Source organism: Notechis scutatus, chromosome 3, assembly GCF_049901735.1.
Source record: "Notechis scutatus isolate UNSWTSFEM ecotype Mainland chromosome 3, rNotScu1.2, whole genome shotgun sequence".
Taxonomy (NCBI): Eukaryota; Metazoa; Chordata; class Lepidosauria; order Squamata; family Elapidae; genus Notechis; species Notechis scutatus.
In genome coordinates this window covers 128,322,052-128,336,116 of record NC_142011.1, presented here as the reverse complement: position 1 = coordinate 128,336,116, position 14,065 = coordinate 128,322,052, and the positions used below count along the sequence as shown (strand labels likewise).

The 14,065-nt window shown below is 36.4% G+C and overlaps 1 protein-coding gene across 4 annotated transcripts in view; it reads left to right on the top strand.

The window, feature by feature from the left end:
• CDH18 (cadherin 18) overlaps positions 1-14,065 on the top strand; it is a 659,070-nt gene that overhangs the window by 607,942 nt on the left and 37,063 nt on the right. The gene's annotated exons all lie outside the window — the stretch shown is intronic.

Sequence of the window (14,065 nt, the reverse complement as noted above, 5' to 3'; positions counted from 1 at the left end):
CACAGGCTCCTCGAGAACCTCCTCATCGCTGCTGCCAGCCCCCACAATCTCTGAAGGCAGCAATTCACTCTCTAATGGTCCTGGCCCCTCATCTGAGTCCTCGCTCTCGTCATCCATCCTCACTTGCTGCCGACTAACCACAACAGAATTTTAGTATCATATTTAGTATCATATTCATGCAGATGACTTTCAGAAGTATCAATCCAGTACTAAAATTGTTGACAGTTTTTGGAAAACTATGGTATGTTGGATTCTCTAACTGACCTCACTGCATAAGAGCCTACAGTACACACCAGTATAGAGACTCAACACAGACAAAACAGATATCTTTAAACTTGAATATTCTTCCCTTTCTTTCTCCACCCCCATCTCCCCCAGACACACACCTATCTTCAGAGACCAGCTCCATGAATCTGACATTGTCAGGAAGTAAGAACCACACATATTTCAGAAGGTCTATATAGAGCTGGTCAGGTGTAAAAGCAGAATATTGAAAATTGTAAAAATATGTTTCAAGTATCATAGCAAATAAATTAAATTAGAGTATCCTTGAAACATTTCCTTCCCATTGCCCATATTTCTGAAGTGGGCTGCATTTTCTCACACCCATTTAAACTCCTTTATGTGATTCCCACAATATCAGAATTGTTCAGTATTCCTTGACTCAGTGTCCATATCCTAGCTATTCCATTTCTTCATAACTAAGGATTTTCCAAAGTTTGTTCCTAGGTTGCCAATCGGAATGTATTTAAAAAGGTTTTCAAACATATTTATATCTAGTGAAAGTAGCTTGGACATTACTGAAAAATATCCCTTATTCAGGCAAAGAATCTGTTAATTGTTACATTTTGTGGTTTATGTTTTTATTAAATTATTTTAGTGTATGTACATGTGGCTTTGAGTATAACATGGGATCACATATTTAACTGTCCCCTTTTAATGATTGTAAATTAGTTGTCATATTTTTGGTTACAATTCTGTTGTGTACTGGCAGTTTTGACATTCTGTTGTGTGGAAAATGTTCTCTTCAGGAACCCCATCATTTGGAGATAAATGCAATCAAGTAAATTTAATTGCCATGCATAACTACAGTGATCACTGAGCTCCCAAACAAAAGAATACAAAAGAGCTCCAGTTAAAGTAAGGTTATAGGCTATATACCCTCTAAAATAATACATAGGAATTACAAAACTAGTGTGAATTATGATATTTTTCTGCAGGATTGTAGGGTCTGATAACAATACAGGTGATTTTATTATGGGCTGCCTGTTATTTCCACATTCTGCTCTGTTAACTCCACAGAAAATATCTGGTCTTTGCTATGTGTTGCCTTCCTTTCAAGCCTCATTAGGCAGCTATTTTTATTATTAGGCAACCTATTTTCCAAAACAACAGAAGGCAAGACAAGAAATAATGGAAGGAAACAAATCAAGGAGAGAAGCAACCCTAGAACTAAGGAGAAATTTCCTAACAGTGAGAACAATTAACCAGTGGAACAGAAGTTGTGGTTGTTCCATCACTGGAGGCTTTTAAGAAGTGGTTGGACAGCCATTTGTCTGAAATAATACAGGGTCTCCTGTTTGAGCAGGGAGACCAAGGAGCTTATAGTGGATTATAGAAGGAACAGATCAGACATCCAGCCCTTGTTTATCAATGGAGACCGAGTGGAGCACGTGGCCAGTTTTAAGTTTCTGGGTGTTACCCTAAAAGAGGACGTGACCTGGGGTGCCCACATTGCAGCCATGGTGAAAAGGGCCCAGCAGAGATTATACTACCTGAGGCTTCTCAGAAAACAACAACTGAATGAGAAACCGCTGGTGACCTTCTACCGCTGCACCATAAGAGAGCATTTTAACATACTGCATCTCTGTATGGTTTGCCAATTGCACAGTGACAGATAGGAAAGCGCTCCAGAGGGTTAATGTCATTGCCGAGAAGATCATTGGTTGCCCTCTCCCCTCTTTGGAAGAGCTTTATAGCTCCCGCTGCCTTAAGAAAGTTCAAAACATTCTCAAAGATCCAACTCATCATGGGAACCCTTTTTTTGAACTATTGCCATCTGGCAGACGGTACAGAATAATAAAAACAAGGACAAATAGGCTGAAAAACAGCTTCTATCCCAGGGCAGTATCTCTTTTGAATTCTGCTGTAAAGTGCAGTGTTGGTGTGTTGTCGGGGGTTTCCGGTTCAACGTGTGAAGGTTGAAGGATGTGTGTTTGTGTTTGTCATGGTCATGATGTGCACTGAAGATGGTGTTTGATTTCGTTGTACGAGGTGCAATGACAATAAAGTAAACTAACTAAAGGACTTCTGAGGTCCCTAACAACTCTATTATTCTGTATTCTGTAAGCCTACTATGCAGTTCAGCATCATGTATGTAAGGGGAATATTATTTGGCCCACACAATACAGTTATGCATATATTGATTTCTTTGATATTATGACATGTTCATTGTTATTATTATACATATACTTTTCTTGGGATTTTTTAAAAAAACCTCAGTTATGTTATACCACAGCACATTTATTTGTTGGTTATTAATTTCCGTACCACTTCAGAGGGTGGTACACAGCATAAAACATCCACTGCAAGAGTAATAAATCATTAATGGCACACGAATAAATAAATAATGATCAAAATAAAACAATGTTCACATCAAAGCAACTAGAGCATGTACAAAAGTGATTTACATGAAGGCATCAACCCATCCCTAAACAAACAAACAAAAAAGATATCTGAAAAAATTCTGTGTTAGCCAACTTCCAGAAAGCAATCAGTGTGACGATGTAACATGGAGAACATGATGAGAAACATCACACTCTCCTCTTTCCTCACTAGATTGCCCATCTTCCTCTCTCAGACTATCAAATAAAAAAAAATCAGATGAAAATAACCACACTCAGCTGGGTAACTAAAACTAATATCACAAATGCCATGTACAAAACTTTTTTTTACAGGAATTGGGTATGTCTAGTATAAGGAAAAGAAGGACTAGAGGAAACACAATAGTAGTGTTCCAATACTTGAGGGATTCCTACAAAAACAAGCAGGTCAAACTATTTTCCAAAGGACCACAAAGCAAAATGAGAAACAATGGATGGAAACTAACCAAGGAGAGAAGCAACCTAGCTCTAAGGAGAAATTTTCTGACAGTGAGAACAATTAACCAGTGGAAGGGTTTGCCTTCAGAAGCTCTGGGTGCTCCATTACTGGAGGCTTTCAAAAAGACCTGGACAATCATTTATCTGAAATGGTATAGGGTCTCCTGCTTGAGCAGGGAGTTGGACTAGAAGATCTCCAAGGTCCCTTCCAACTCTATTATTCTATGTTCCTATCCAGGTTACAATTGGAAAATGTTTTTTTTTCCCATCAAAATTTAAGGGTCAAAACAATTCACTAGCAAAAGTGCCAAAAGCAGAGGAGGACAAAGTCAACTCTATGCCCCTTTTTCCCTTGGTCACTGTCCTTTATGGAAAGGAGCAAGTTGACTTTTGCAGAAATATGAACCAATAGCTTGGGACGGCTTTTCAAATTATGCAAAATTTGATAAATAAAATAAATAAAACTAGACTGAGCACTACACAATACCAGCTGAGTCTATGTTTTCCTTTTGTAATGCTCTTTATTATCACTACTGTGATGGCAAACACAACAACATGTTGGTTAGTCTGTTAGAAATTGCTTCCTCGTGTTTTTTGCAGCTAGAGGCTAGTTGGTGCAGGAGACATTTCCGCATGAAGTATAAACCACATTCTTCTGTTCCTTTTTGGATACAATGCACCAGCTGTTTTTCTGTGCAAGGTAGAATGTATATGCCAAATTCAAGAAGCTGCAAAATTTTAAACAGCTGTATGTGCTCTTCAAAGTGTTCCTTTTATGAGAAGTTAGTGAAGCACATAGGATAGTCTTATTGCTGCCTCTGGCTTTCCATCTCATCTAATTGCTGTGCAGTACTACCTAGTATGAAGTGATAGATGTTATTTTTTTAAGTTGCCTGCTCCTGCAGCTAAAATAGGGGGGAGAAAAGCCTCTCCAGTTAGTTTTACCTGGGAGCTATGATGAACTGAAGTCTATCTCATTCAGGTTTGCATCACTCATATACAGTACATTGTTACATTAGGATCGGTATTATTTTGATATTCTGCTTCAACACTCTGTTCCAACTTTTGATCCACTCTTTGCTTTAGCATGACATATCTGTATTATTAGGAAGCAGGATTGATTCTTAATTATTGCAGTCGGCAAAAAATATTACAATGTTTCAGCTATTAATATCTGTAAGGGCAACTCACCTGCTTCCAACAGTACATCATTGATCACGCTTATGCAGGTACAACTACGCAGTTCAGGTATACATATATCTAGTGTATCCAAAGCACACATTTACACTTGAGTAGTGTCCTTGCTGGATAAAATCCTTCTTTGTGCCATGTGCTTCAGTCCTTAATGGGATATTTTCTTATTAATAATGAATTATCCTCTTGAGAAAAATATTTCTGGTCAGTGTTCATTCTACTTTGGCCAGCTTCTATATGAATGAGTTATTTCCTTTCAAAATTGGAAAATAAGGGAAGCCCTGGATTCAATACATTGGTTCAGATGTGTGTAGCTTGGTTGAAAACCTTAGCTTGCATCTGGTTATTGGTCTCTAAATTCTTCATAAATAAAATTCTTCATAAATATTGTACCTTGTCTTTGAGCTGGTTCAGTTTATTAAAGTTCTGTCCATAATACTACATTTCTGATGGCTTATTTACACATGTAAAATATAAGATGGCCTGTTTAAGTGAACTAAGTTGGTTTATAATTATTTGTATAAAAAAATTAATGAATGAATCATACTGTAGGTAGTCCTTGAGTTACTAGAATGGTGTCTGCCCATTAGTGTCATCACATTAATTGAAACCCATTGAATGAATGAACCTCATCCCTCCTCTCCCCAATGCTTTCATTAATTGAATGCATGAGAAATTAAGTGTGTATGAGGTATCACAGGGAAGGGAAAGACCATGGAGTGCCTAGTGCAGTGGGAAAAAGCCCTGCCTCTGGCCACCCAAACCCTCCCTGTACCCACTAAGATATATTAGGCTTCCCTTCCCACCCCTTAGGGCAGTGATCCCCAACCTTTTTTATGCCGCGGCCCGTTACTGGCATCAGCTGGGCGCCGCCATCTTTTTTTGATGAAAACGTGCTTCCGGTGAGCTTTCTACCGGAAAAGCTCACGAGCGCTAGCGCCGCCATCTTTTTTATGAAAAGTGCTTCCGGTGAGCTTTCTACCCAGAAAAGCTCACGGAGAGCACTTTTTCATCAAAAAAAGATGGCGGCGCCCAGCAAACCAGCGGCCCAGTAGCGACCCCTGCCTTAGGGTCCCCACAGCTCTTCTTTCTTCTCTGCATTTACCTTTTGAAGATCAGAATAGCTCAGGGCTACGTAACAGGAAAGCAACCATCTTCTCAGATGCAGGTAAAGCTGTTATCTTCAAATCTTGTGCTCTTCTGTCCCCTTTGGAAAAAGCTTGTCCAACGGACGACAGAGGCCTGCGGTGGTGTGAGATCGTGCTCCTGCAGGCCTCCATCCTCTGCACCAAAAGCTTTTTGAAAAAGGGATGGAAGTCCTCGGGGGTGAGACTTCGTGTTCCTGCAGGCTTCCCTCATCTGTGCAAAAAGCCTTTTGCAAAGGGGATGGAAGGGTGAGTAAGATCTAATAAAAAAACCTTCACCAACATCTGAGAAGATAGCCACTTATGCATATCTTCAAAAGGTAAGTGAGCAATTGGTGACGTGATGGGGAGGAGCTGGTGGGCTAGCATAGCAGGCCCAATGCCTGTGCAGACCCTATGAGGGGGGGAAATAGTCATGTTGCAGTGTCTCTGCGGTCACTTATAAGATCAGTTGCTGTGGTGCTACAACATTCATAACTTCAGGACTAGGTCATAAGTACTTTTGGGGGTGATGTCATAAGTTTGAACTGTCACTAAGTGAATTGTCATAACTTGAGAACTACCTGTACTATTGCATCTGATAATTGGGCACTCTTTGAAATCTTAACTCAGGAAGCAGGGAATTTAAAATAGAAACAACAGAAACAAATAAAATTAAAGGATTTACATTATCCATTGGTTTAAAATCAGTTAAGTGAATACCAATGACTGGTCTTTAAGATTGAATACTATCAAGGCAGAGATTTAAATGGTTTCTTCAGCAACATGTTCTTCTCTTTAGAAGCATGATTTGCCATGCTTTCCAATTGTGTCTTGGAAATATTCTTATTTAAAAACAAATTTTATTAATTTTTAAAAACAATACACAAACAAACAAAACATAGAATATAGTAACATAGAACATCTTTTCTGAAAAACAAATAAAACATCTTATTTAAAGACAGGATAATTCCAAATTATCACATTTCCATACAAGCACAGTTTAATATATATATTTATCTTATCTGTTCAGCTTCATATCTTTTCCCAACTTCTCTTTATTTCTCCCTTTCCTTCTATTCAATTATATTTCTATTGCCTTGAATTGTATATATTCATTGTATCCATCTGTCTTATACAATTTCGTTATTCTCTTCCAACATTCTTCTAGCGTTTTATTAATTCAAACATAGACAAACAAAACACAAAACATAAATACATAAAACTTCTTTTGGGAAAGCGGCTTACCCCGGGTTACATCTTTTTGTACAGACATAAATCAAATTCATGCTCACTTAATATACTATTTCATATCTTATTTAACATTCTATATTTTCTATATATTTTCTCTCTTCATTCACTCTCTTAATTCTATTTTATTTATTTCATCTCAATTTAAATAATTATACTTGCATCTTTTGTCCGTTCTCTTTCAATTATCTATTTATCTTTTCTTTCTAATACAATATTTCTCCTGTAGTCACTGGTTGAAGTATGACAAACTTTTTATCTTTCCCCTAAATTTAACACTTAAAATAATACATACTTTCCATACTGATTCTGCTTAGTACATTCTAAGTATTACATTTTAGAATTAAAAAAAAAGAGAATTAAGTTTATAAGATAGTAAAAATAGTATTCCATAGAAAGTTAAACTCTATTGTTAAATCTTAAACATTTTTATACATTCCCTTTAATGCATTATTAACTCATATAATATTTCAGTTTTCTAACTCAATTTCAAATACAATACAATCGTATGTACTTTTGCAGAATCATTTTTTAAATTATAATTTACCCTTTGTCTCTGAAAAAAACCTGTTTTTTAACATCTTGTTTTAAACCTTTATGACTTCTCTTTCCTTTTTCCCTTCCTTTCTTATCAATTCTAGCCTTTTTGACCCCCCATCTCTCAAACTCCCCTCTCTTAATCTTCCCTCTCTGTTGTATTTCTCTTTTCTGTTGCTTTCTGACATTGTATCTTATTTTTCCCTTTCTTGGTTGCTTTTTTAAGTTCTAAATTCTCCATTTTCTTCCCCCCCTTTCTCTTTTTTTCCTCAAGTAAGATTGTCTGTCCAATAAAGATGGCTTCTTCTCCTTCATCCCAACCTTCTTGTTGTTGTATTTCTTGGTAGGTAGAAATCACCATTTCTAAAAAGTGAAAAATAGATCCAGAAGAGCCCTTGCCTTCTTGTTCCTCTTCTTTTAGCTTTTGAAATTCCATTTGCAATTCCTCAACAGATAATGCCATTTTTTTCTTAAGAACAACCCAAATGTTTTTAATCTTTCAAGAAATAGTTCCCAAAAATCCCAAAGTCACAAAGCAATCCAAATCAAAACAAATTGTTTCATTTAGCACTTTCTTCTTTTTATATTTTCTCTTCCTGGGGTAGAGTTCAATTACACAATTCCAAAGTAATTTTTTAGAAGTCCTTATTGCCTTTTATTTCTGGTCTTATAAACTCCAAGCAGTCTCCTTCAGTACAATCTTAAAATAAGTTCTTTACCTCTTCCCTCCCACTTATAGCAAAAAAGGTTTTAGTTTTTAATTCCAATGTTCAGAAATCTTTTATCCCCTTGGATTTAAATTTCAAGTTTAGTTACCTTCTATGCCCAAGCAGGTTTTTCCGATTTCCATCAACTATTTCCATGGGGAGGGAGAGTGAGAGAAAATAACTTTCCCTTTCAATTTTCTTCCACCGCTTTCCAGTCTTGTTAGGAAACAATGTATCATTCAAGCAATTAAAATTCCAGGGTGTTTAAAAGTTCCTTATTGTCCCGGTTCAGCCAAAAAACTTATACTTTCTCCAACTTCCTCCTGCACAATCTTACCCGGCTGCAGGCTTCTTTGTGGCGGCCATTGCTGACCGCCGCTCCACCGCCTTGGGAAAAAGGAGTTTAGCCAGCTGAGGAGGGGGTTTGTGATACCCCCAAACCTCTATCCGGATCTCCTCTATCTTCAGTTGCCTCTATGGGGCAACCATATCCTCCAGATCCAGCTGGATCGGAGGCACTTCGGCGGTGAGTGCAGCAGGAACCGCGCACGATTGCGGATTCCTGCCGCCGCCGAAGCCTTGCAAACCGGAAATCCCTGTCTTGGAAATATTCTTAACCTTTCTCACTGTGTAATAAACCTTCAGAATCTCCATCAAAGAGCCAATTGATGAATGCCATGAAGCTTGGGCAGAGCTGGCTAATGATCTTATGTTCATCATGCCACAATCAGAGGTTCAATGAAAAATCACACAGAAATGTCTATTTTTTTCCTCCCAGATAACACAAGAGGTACTATTGATTTTTACTCACTGTCCAGAAAATGGACAGCTTATGTCTGTAAAGGAGGAATAGAAAGCATAATTATTGAAACTATTCTAATTTGCTTAAGCCATTGAAACCATATTTGGTTTATGGACATACAAAGACATTTTGACTTTCCAATATTATGTTCTTAAAATATCCCTAAGTAGATTGCTTAGAACATGGGGGGGGGGTGTGCGCATGTGTGTGTGCATATTGGTACTACACAAATCACCCCCAAATTTTCTGAATTCCTTTTAGCAAACTTATTAAATTGAAACTTTTATTGCCTGAAATAAATGCAGAAAGTAGTAGTACACACTGTACTATGTCTGACTTTGCAGAAATGTATGAAAAGTGGAAAAGTTAAAACAAAAGATAAATCATGATGGCTCTTAAAACAATTGGAATGTTTTCAAAGCCATACTCCCATAATATAAACGCCTCTCTGCTGGATGGCCACAATTGCTTCAATTGTTAACAGTAACCTTCAGTGAAGTATAGTTTATTTTATTTTTATTTATTTATTTATTTGATTTTTCAATTGCTTACAAGATAATAGGTATAAGTATATACATAGTTATGAATACATGAAATGGGTACATATAAGAAAAATAAAAGAAACAATAGGACAGGGACGGTAGGCACGTTGGTGCGCTTATGCACGCCCCCTACAGACCTCTTAGGAAAGGGGTGAGGTCAATAGTAGATAGTCTAAGGTTAAAGTTTTTGGGGTTTGGGAAAGAAACCACAGAGTCAGGTAGAGTATTCCAGACATTGATCACTCTGTTGCTGAAGTCGTATTTCCTGCAATCAAGTTTGGTGCGGTTAACCTTGAGTTTGTATCTATTGTGTGCTCTTGTGTTGTTATGGTTGAAGCTGAAGTATTCATTGACAGGTAAGTCATTGCAATGTATGATTTTATATACCATACTTAGATCAGACAAAAGACGGCGTAATTCAAGGTTTTCTAGGTCTGGAATTTCAAGTCTGGTGGCATAAGGTATTCTACAACGAGTAGAGGAGTGGAGAACTCTTCTTGTGAAATACTTCTGGACTTTCTCAACTGTGCTAATATCAGATACGTAATGTGGGTTCCAGACTGATGAGCTGAATTCGAGTATTGGTCTAGCAAATGTTTTGTATGCTCTAGTTAGTAGTGTGATATTACCAGAGAAAAAGCTACATAGGATTAGGTTAACAACTCTTAATGACTTTTTGGCAATTTAGTTAAAGTGGGCTCTAGCACTTAGATCATTAGAGATGAGTATTCCAACGTCCTTTACAGAGCTTGGATCATCAACAAGGTCTTGACTATTCAGCTTGTATTTTATTTTCTGATTTTTTTTGCCAATGTGTAAGACAGAGCATTTATTTTTTGAGATTTGAAGTTGCCATTTGATTGACCATTCTGATACATAGTCAAGGTCTTTTTGGAAGGTAGCAGTATTGTATGTGGTATTGAACAGCTTTACATCATCAGCGAAGAGAACACAGTTGCTCTTCATATGATCGCAGAGGTCATTTATGTAGAGTATGAAGAGAGTTGATCCTGTTTACCCATCTCTTCCAAATGCTTGCTCATTTTGTTTCTCCTATTTATTTCAAGGCCCTTGCTTTCATTAATAAAAGAGCTCATTTATTCAGGTCTAGGATTCATTGGTTTAGTCATCCTTGATCACAATGCCACTTTGGACGATGGAAATTCTGGAATATAACATATTTTTATAACCATAAGGAGGAATTCTATATTATAGCCAAAGAAGAAGGTGACAGCCAAACATTAGCAATACACTGTCACACTATTTTAATCTCTCTCTCTCTCTCTCTCTCTCTCTCTCTCTCTCTCTCTCTCTCTCTCTCACACACACACACACACACACACACACTGTGAGTGTGTGTGTGTGTGTGTGTCTGTATGCATTTTATGCAGCTAAAATTATATCCATGATTTTGTTTTTGTGTTATAAAAGCCACATTGTGATCTGACTCAGAGAAATATACTTGTGAAAAATCTTTATCTTTCTAGAAGCCTTCTTTTGTCTTTCTTAGTGGGAATTCCAATTTTGTCATCTAACAATACCATTTCAGTTTTCATCCAAAACTTATTGTAATTCTATAATTATACTAAAATCAAAGAGAGCATACTTATGTATACTAGTTTTTAGAGAAAGTACATGGAATGGTGCTGTTCAGTTCACCTTTTACATGTTCCTGTTGATACTGCGGAGTGCAGAACTACTGTTAAAACCCTAGCCTGCATTAGAATTTTAAAAATATCATCTCATTTTCATTTCAAAGAAGCCTTTATAAATGAAGGCAATAGTTAACTCCAAGAGAATAACAATTACAATCTTATCTTATGGGAGAGGATTCTTCTTTTATTAGTAAAACATGTTTTATCATATGTATGTTGTCAAAGGTGCAAACCATTCACATTTAAAGTGTATCATATGCATACAGGCAAAGGATGTCATTGTTTACTCAGTATTTCAATTGTGCATGTATTCTAAATCTTTTTGTCATGTTCACATTTCTGTGTAACTTTGCGATGAGGTTCTTTACTTATATCAAGGGTGTCAAAATCATGTCATCATGGCGTTGTCACGTGACATATCGTGACTTTCCCCCCTTTGCTAAACCGGGATGTGGGTGTCGCCAGCACATGATGCATCTGGTCTGCAGGCCACATGCTTAACAGCCCTGACTTCCGTATATTACGACCCCCACCACACCCGAATGTATGTGTTTGTGTGTGTGTGTGTGTGTGTGTGTTGTGTGTTTGTGTGTGTCTTTGTGTGTGTCTTTGTGTGTGACTCTTTCTCTGGTATAATTCTTTATATAATAGTGACAGTCATGTTTATACATTAGGTTTTTCCTCCCAATAATCTTAAACTTTTATTACTACTTTATTTTACTTTGGATTTAATGTCACATTTCTGTAACTGATACACAGCACTGTCATTTGGTTCTGGAACATATTATGATCTATCCAATTGTCATTTAACTTAACTTTTTTCTCATTTTGCTAAACCAGTTAAACTGATTAAACTTAGGTCTTGTCTGTCCTTTTGGAAATCTTTCTCTCATTTTGCCTTGCAGTTCCGCTAGAAATAATAGATTGTTCTTTTGCCCAGTTGAATAACCATGGGGATTACCTTTGATTCATCAGTCTTTGTTGATTCTTTTATTCATCTACAGTTCAATGCTGATCATTGCATCTTTAAAGTATTTCTAAAATTGCCCCCTTTCCCCTTATTTTTTAAACTTTAACGAATGCTTTGATAAACTCTGATCACTGTTCCAATGATTATCTTTGGCCTTCCAGTTTCTCAATTTGACCCCTTGGAAAGAACAACCCTTGACTCCATAGGTGTTAGAGAAAAGATACTTTTACTAGGGAACTGGGTGCAGAGAAAGCAAGCCGAGCTCTGGAAAAAACCCATGTGAAAATCATATATTAAAAGCAATCCCAACTGTCCAAAACTCTCCCCTTCATGAGAACAGTCCAATTAAATGCTGTTCTGATGTTTTGGGAAGCTGGTGCCTCAGGCACCGCTATAAAGTCCTTTCCCAGGGCCAGTGTCCTTGAAGGCAGGAAGATGGTTCAGCTTTGGCACCTCTGGTTCCTGTTAGTGTCTATACTCCCCAAACTCCCACAGCATTCTTTCATGCCTCCAGCATTTTTGCCCTCTCCCCCTTGGTTATGGCAGTTGCTAGTGAGCTTCAAAGATAGTGAAGATAGGCATCTGATCCTTATTGTATCTTTTTTCTTGACCATGTTTGATCTTTATTTCTTCAATTTTCTTAAGTTTATAATATTCAAACTAGATATGATAATTGAATTTGGTATCCATCTAAGTAGGAGAAGAATGTAGTTGTATTTATTATTATTATTATTATTATTATTATTATTATTATTATTATTATTATTATTATTATTATTATTATTATTATTTTACATGCTAAGGGCAATGGAAATCTCCTGTTCTGCTTTTTACTTTCTCTGATCTAACACCTGTTCTATATGAGATAAATTTATTTCTCATATTTTCAGATTCCAAGTTAGCATTCTTTTCTAAGTTTTTTAACTGTACAATCAAAACAGTTTCAATTTAATCATTTCACCAGTATGCAACTCTTACTATATGTGTGCTTTTTAAGAGCATTAATTCATCTCATGTACAGACCTGCACACAATATTATTAAACATGCAAGACTGTAGTATTGTATTTCAATATCATGTGCATTGTAATACAGTTGGTATAGTATCTTATTTTTACAGAATTACTTCTTTGTGATTCATGGTTCTATCTATGTTCTTTTTATGTAGTCTTGTATATTAAGCATGAATTTATTTATGCATCTGTAGAAAAATATGCATAGATTTAAATTAATCTGCATGAAAAAATATTGTCGTGAACTACACTATATTATTATACAGATTTGTAATTCAAGTGAGAGGAAGAGCTAGAGATGAAACAGACAACAATAAGAGACAAAGCTTTAGAAAACTGCATTCTTTATTTCCAGAATAATTTTTACAAATTCTTCTATTTTGAGTAGATTTCAGGAACAGTATAACACATAATGGAGTAAATTAGCAGAGCAATAGAAAAATCCATCTCTTCTGTTCACTTAATAAAATAATGTTACTTGTCCAAGGTAGCCTCATAAAAAGTGAACAAGAGATGGCACCTTAACTAAAATATTTATGTCTTATTTTGTTGTTTCATACACAACCTGTCATTTAGCTCATTCCTTTATTTGGACTAACATCTGTTAATTCTATTTGAATTAATTAAGTATGACTAAATGGATGGTATCTCTTAGAAGATGGTAATGATAAATGGAAATGGTAAAAACAAGTTTATCTGAAAGGAAGCAACATGTTAGGTGCAGTATATATGCAAATAATATACAACCAAAACAGCACTGAAGCATTATTCCAACAGAAGCAATATTTGTGTTGATACTCAATAAAAACAGGACCAATTCACAGCTTTAACTGTAGTATTTATTGTACATAAATTCAGCCAGTCTACTTTTTTGGTAAGATACATGCAATGAAGCAACATTAGAAATGATATTTTCTAGCAGGCCGTTAATTCCAGAAGTGAAGTGTTTATTGCTTCCATAAACTGAATGAGGCCATTGGTCAAGCTAACCAGGAACTGTCCATCCCAATAGATTTAAGCATTCAAGACTGTTGAAGTCCATTCAGTATAGCTACTTGCAAAAATGCTGGGATTATGTTGTGGCTCCCTCCCTGAATATAAATGCAAACAGTTAAGAAAATTGCTCACTGGTTAATGTTAGCACTTGTTTTTAACTTATGTTTTCATTTTG